Source organism: Olea europaea, unplaced genomic scaffold (genome assembly GCF_002742605.1).
Source record: "Olea europaea var. sylvestris unplaced genomic scaffold, O_europaea_v1 scaffold1008, whole genome shotgun sequence".
Lineage (NCBI taxonomy): Eukaryota > Viridiplantae > Streptophyta > Magnoliopsida > Lamiales > Oleaceae > Olea > Olea europaea.
The window spans coordinates 211345-216969 of NW_019227399.1; the positions used below are offsets into that span (position 1 = coordinate 211345).

Here is a 5625-nt window from a genome sequence, read left to right on the forward strand (position 1 = left end):
GTAAAGGTCAATTGGATGAAGAAAGAAGTCAAAGAGGTGAAATATGGTCGAAGTATAATCATACATCAATTTCCGATCGAAATGGTTATGCACCGGTTTTTAGCATCATATTGGGACCCAATTTCGACATGGTAGATGATCGAATTAGAAGATGAGTTTTGAAGAAAAGTTGTAGATCTTTGATCGGATATCGAGAGAGAAAGTTATGATTAAAATACTAAAAACTGTTTGGCGAAAAAAAACCGTTTGAACCATGCGGTCGCATGGTTCATTTCCCATGCGGTCGCACAAGCCATTCCAGCGATCTCAGGACCTTTTTTTGACATAACCATGCGGTAGCACACTATATAACCATGCGGTCGTATGGTAGAAGCTTTTGATGCGATTTTTAATTTCCTTTTTCCGTCCAACCATGTATGGAAACAAATCTTTTCACCACACAAATACCCTAATTCACCCTAGAACGTGAGAACAACGCCCCCAAATCACTTTTCTCTCTTTTGTGCTCTTAAATTGAAGATTTCTAGCTAATTTCTCATACTTGGTCGAGGATATTGAAGCCTCGAAATCTATACAACTGTGAGATCGAATTGTTTTATTAGTTTAATTCATGTTTTTGGGTATTGAACATTCTTTTGCACTTATTTTCAATGATTGTTGTGTTTAATTGCTAGGATGCATACTAGTTTGTTATTCATTACAATCCGCCGCTAAGTTAAACATCAAATCTGTAATTGTTTGATTGATTTAACTTGTGAATCAACTAGGATTAGTGATTTGCTGATTTGGAAATTGTTAAATCTTAGGAAAAATGTTTGAATAGGTTAAATGCAAACGCGTGGCTTGTGTTATCTAGTTCATTGATTTCACTAATACGTAAATCTATTATTGAATTAAATCTTAGCGCTTGTCTATGGTTGTTTGATAATTAGGATTAGTTAGAAGGTCGTTGCCCTAACTAATTACACTTAAGGAGGAATAGGAAATTAATTTGAATGGTAGTTATTTTTCCAACGGTGAATATTCAAAATATGAATTGATTCATACTTGCATCTATGATCAGTTGTAAAATTTCGAAGGTAGATATTGACTCAGACCAATGTTAGTTTTTTTTTATTGATTTAATCCAATTTATTAATTTGCATTGTTTTTAGTTAGAATAGATTTCAACACATCCAAAACCCCAATTTTAGTTAATTTAGCATAAAAGATAGACAAGCACTCTTCGTGGGATCGACTCTTACTTCCACTACTGTATTAATTTTTAAAAATATAAGTTTTAATTTGGAGTGCGTACGACAGTACGCACCAAATTTTGGCGTCGTTGCCGGGGAGTGATTTAGTTTACTTTTGTGCTTCTTTTTGCTTATTTTAATTTTAAAAAATTAAAATTTTGAAAATATATATATATTGTGTATGCCCGTAACTAGATCCTCTAATCAAGGTGGATTGTTGTTTGATCCAGACATTGAAAGAACTTTGCGCAAATTGAGGAGTGACATTCGGAGGAATTTTGAAGAAACCATGGCTAGAAATCAAACTTTGAAGGAGCTTGCAACTCCAAACTTGAAACAACAACCCCTCTGCATAACCTTCCCTATATTAGATGTTGCTACTACTTTTGAACTCAAATCGGGACTAATACATCTTTTGCCCATTGTTTATGGTTCTACAGGTGAAGATCCTCATAAACATCTAAAGAAATTTCACGTGGTTTGCACAAGCATGAAACCAACTGGAGTAACAGAGGATCAAATCAAACTACGAGCATTCTCATTCTCCCTGAAGGACTCAGCTAAGGATTGGCTGTAGTACCTACCATTTGGAAGTGTCACAACGTGGAAAGAGATGAAGAAGATGTTCTTAGAAAAATATTTCCCAGCTTCAAGGGTAGCTAACATTCGAAAGGAAATCTATGGTATAAGACAGGACAACAGAGAGTCCTTGCATGAATATTAGGAACGGTTCAAGAAATAATGTGCAAGCTGCCCCCATCATCAAATCAGTGAACAACTTCTCATCCAGTATTTTTATGAAGGTCTTCTACCCACTGATATGAGCATGATTGACGTTGCAAGTGGAGGAGCTTTGGTGGATAAAGCTCCCAAGGGTGCAAGGATCTTGATTGCAAATATGGCAGCTAATTCTCAACAATTTGGCACAAGGCTTGATAGCCCATCTAAACCTATCAATGAGGTAAGTATCTCATCCCATGAACAACATATTTCAAGTCTAACTACTCTTGTTCGAAAAATGGCTGCAGGAAATATGCAAACAGTAAAAGCATGTGGAATTTGCTCGACAACAGGACATCCAACTGATGCGTGCCCAACAATTCAAGAAGATCCCAATGAAGAAGTTAATGCAGTGGGTGATTTTCCTGGACAACCACAAAGGATCTATGATCCCTACTCTAACACTTACAACCCAGGATGGAGGAATCACTCGAACCTTAGCTATGGGAATCAACAAAATCAGCCTGTGCAACAAAATCGCCCTACTTTCCAGCAAAACAAGTAGCCATATCTTCCTAGGCAACAGGGCCAAACTTCTAACTCTGGTATGTCTTTAGAAGATGTTGTTAAAGCCCTTGCCACTAATACTCTACAATTTCAACAGGAGACAAGGATAAGCATTCAAAGTTTGAGCATCAAATAGGTCAAATGGCAACTTCAATCAACCAGCTGGAATCCCAAAACTCAGGTAAATTGCCTTCTCAAACAATTGTGAACCTAAAGGAAAATGCAAGTACAATTGTGTTAAGGAATGGTAAAGAAGTTGAAGCACCGGTGAAGACAATCCCCACATCATCAGAATAAGAAGAGGAAGAAAACACCGTCATAGACAAAGCTACTTCCAGCAATGATGATACACCCAAACGTAAGTTTCCACCCCTTTCTGAGTATAAACTAGTTCCCCCTTTCCCTTAGGCTTTAGTAAAATCTAGGAGAGATAATGAAAATAGTGAACTTTATGAAACTTTTAGTAAATGTGAAGTGAATATTCCATTGTTAGATGCTATTAAACAAGTACCTAGATATGCTAAATTTTTGAAAGAGTTGTGCACGATTAAAAGGAGGCAGAAACTCAAAGGATATGAGAAAGTAAAAGTTGGGAAAAATGTGTCAGCAGTCATTCAAAAGAAACTTCCTGCAAAATGTAAGGATCCAGGTATGTTTACTATCCCTTGCACAATAGGTGACACTAAATTTGAAAAAGCCATGCTAGATTTGGGTGCCTCCATAAATGTCATGCCATACTCCATATATACTTCTTTGAAATTGGGACCCTTGGCGAAAACTGGTGTTGTTATTCAATTGGCTAATAGATCAAATACCTATCCTAGGGGAGTGATTGATGATGTCCTTGTTAAGGTTAATGAATTGGTCTTTCCTCCTGATTTTTAAGTGCTTGACATGGAAAATGGTGACCAAACTAGTCCCATCTTGTTAGGAAGACCATTTTTAAAAACATCCAAAACAAAAATAGATGTACATAATGGCACACTAACCATGGAGTTTGATGGTGAAATAATTAAATTCAACATCTATGATGCCATGAAATTTCCTAATGATGATAATGCTCTTTACTCTATTGATTTGATTGACTGCCCAGCACATGACGTTTTTGAACTTAATGGAAAGGATGAATTGGAGGTTGCTATTAGTAATCATGTTGAAAAGGAAAATAGAGAAATCATTTTGAGACCTGAATTGCGAAACACTGTTGCAGCATTGAACAATGTTCCAAAATTACAACAACCAGGTAATAATTCATATGCAACATTATTAGTTTCTAATGAAAAGCCCCTGTCTTCTGTTTTGCAGGCCCCTACCCCATATTTGAAGCATCTTCTCAGTCACCTCAAATATGTATTTCTTGGGGAAGGAAACACACTGCTCGTAATCATCTCAAGCAAATTGAATGCAACACAGGAAGAAAAACTAATATAGGTTCTCAAGAAACATCGCAATGCTATTGGATGGATAATTGTAGACATCAAAGGGATCGGTCCATCAACTTGTATGGATCACATTTTGCTTGAAGAGGGAACAAGATCCACTTGTCAACCTCAAAGGAGATTGAACCCACCCATGATGGACGTAGTCAAGCAGGAGATTCTCAAGCTTTTAGACGTTGGAGTGATCTATCCTATCTCTGACAGCAGTTGGGTCAGCCCTGTTCAAGTGGTTTCTAAGAAGACCGGGATAACTGTGGTGAAAAATTAGAATAATGAATTGGTTACCACCCGTGTTCAAAATGGGTGGCAGGTTTGTATAGACTATAGAAAATTAAATGCCGTAACCCGCAAGGATCACTTCCCCTTATCTTTTATTGATCAAATGCTTGAAAGGTTAGCTAGTCATCCTTTCTATTGCTTCCTTGATGGTTATTCAGGTTACTTCCAGATAGTAATTGCCCCTGAGGATCAAGAAAAGACAACCTCCACGTGCCCATTTGAAACCTTCGCATGCCCTTTGGTCTTTGCAATACTCCGGCCACTTTTCAACGGTGTATGGTTAATATATTTTCTGATTACATCAAATGTAATATAGAAGTCTTTATGGATGACTTTACAGTCCATGTACACTCATTTGATAGCTGCTTGAATAATCTTATGCTAGTCCTTAAAAGATGCATGGAAACTAATCTTGTGCTGAATTCTGAAAAATGTCATTTTATGGTTGAACAAGGTATAGTTCTAGGGCATGTAATTTCATCTAAGGGCATCGAGGTAGATAAAGCCAAAATTGATATTATTCAATCTTTGCCTTACCCTGCAAGTGTGCGGGAAGTTCGTTCTTTCCTTGGTCATGCAGGTTTTTACCATAGTTTTATTAAGGACTTCTCCAAAATAGCATTGCCCCTGTGCAAACTGCTACAAAAGGACATGGCTTTCGAGTTTTATGAGGAGTGCAAAAAGGCATTTGATACACTAAAGAATTTGCTGACGTCTGCACCAATTATTCAACCTCCTGATTGGAACTTCCCATTTGAAATAATGTGCGATGTAAGCAACTTTGCAGTAGGCGCAGTGTTGGGTTAAAAAATTGGAAATGCTTTACATGCCATTTACTATGCTTCCAGGACTCTAAATGGCGCCCAGAGAAACTACTCCACAACTGAAAAAGAACTCCTAGCTGTTGTTTTTACATTAGAAAAGTTCCGTCCATATTTATTTGGTACTAAAGTGATTATTTATTCTGATCATGCAACTCTGCGTTATTTGATGACAAAGAAGGAGGTAAAACCAAGGTTAATACGGTGGATACTTCTCTTGAGTGAATTCAACATGGAGATCAAGGACAAAAAGGGAACAGAGTACAGTGTTGCAGACCATTTGAGCCATCTGGGTCATGTGGACAATGAACTTCAATTGCGCGAAACCTTTCCTGATGAGCAATTGTTCTCTGCAAACGCGACACTACCTTGGTATGCAGATATTGTAAATTTTTTGGCTATTAACATTTTTCTCTCGCATTTCTCTATGGCTCGAAAGGACAAGACAAGGATGGATGCAAAATATTATGTATGGATGACCCATACTTGTGGAAGCATTGTGTAGATCAAGTAATCAGAAGGTGTATTCCGAAAAATAAAATCATCCCTATCCTCACCTTTTGT

The 5625-nt window shown here is 37.3% G+C and overlaps 1 pseudogene; it reads left to right on the forward strand.

The window, feature by feature from the left end:
• Positions 1-1416: 1416 nt before the first annotated feature.
• Positions 1417-4556, forward strand: LOC111372527 (annotated as a pseudogene).
• The last annotated feature ends 1069 nt before the right edge of the window (positions 4557-5625 follow it).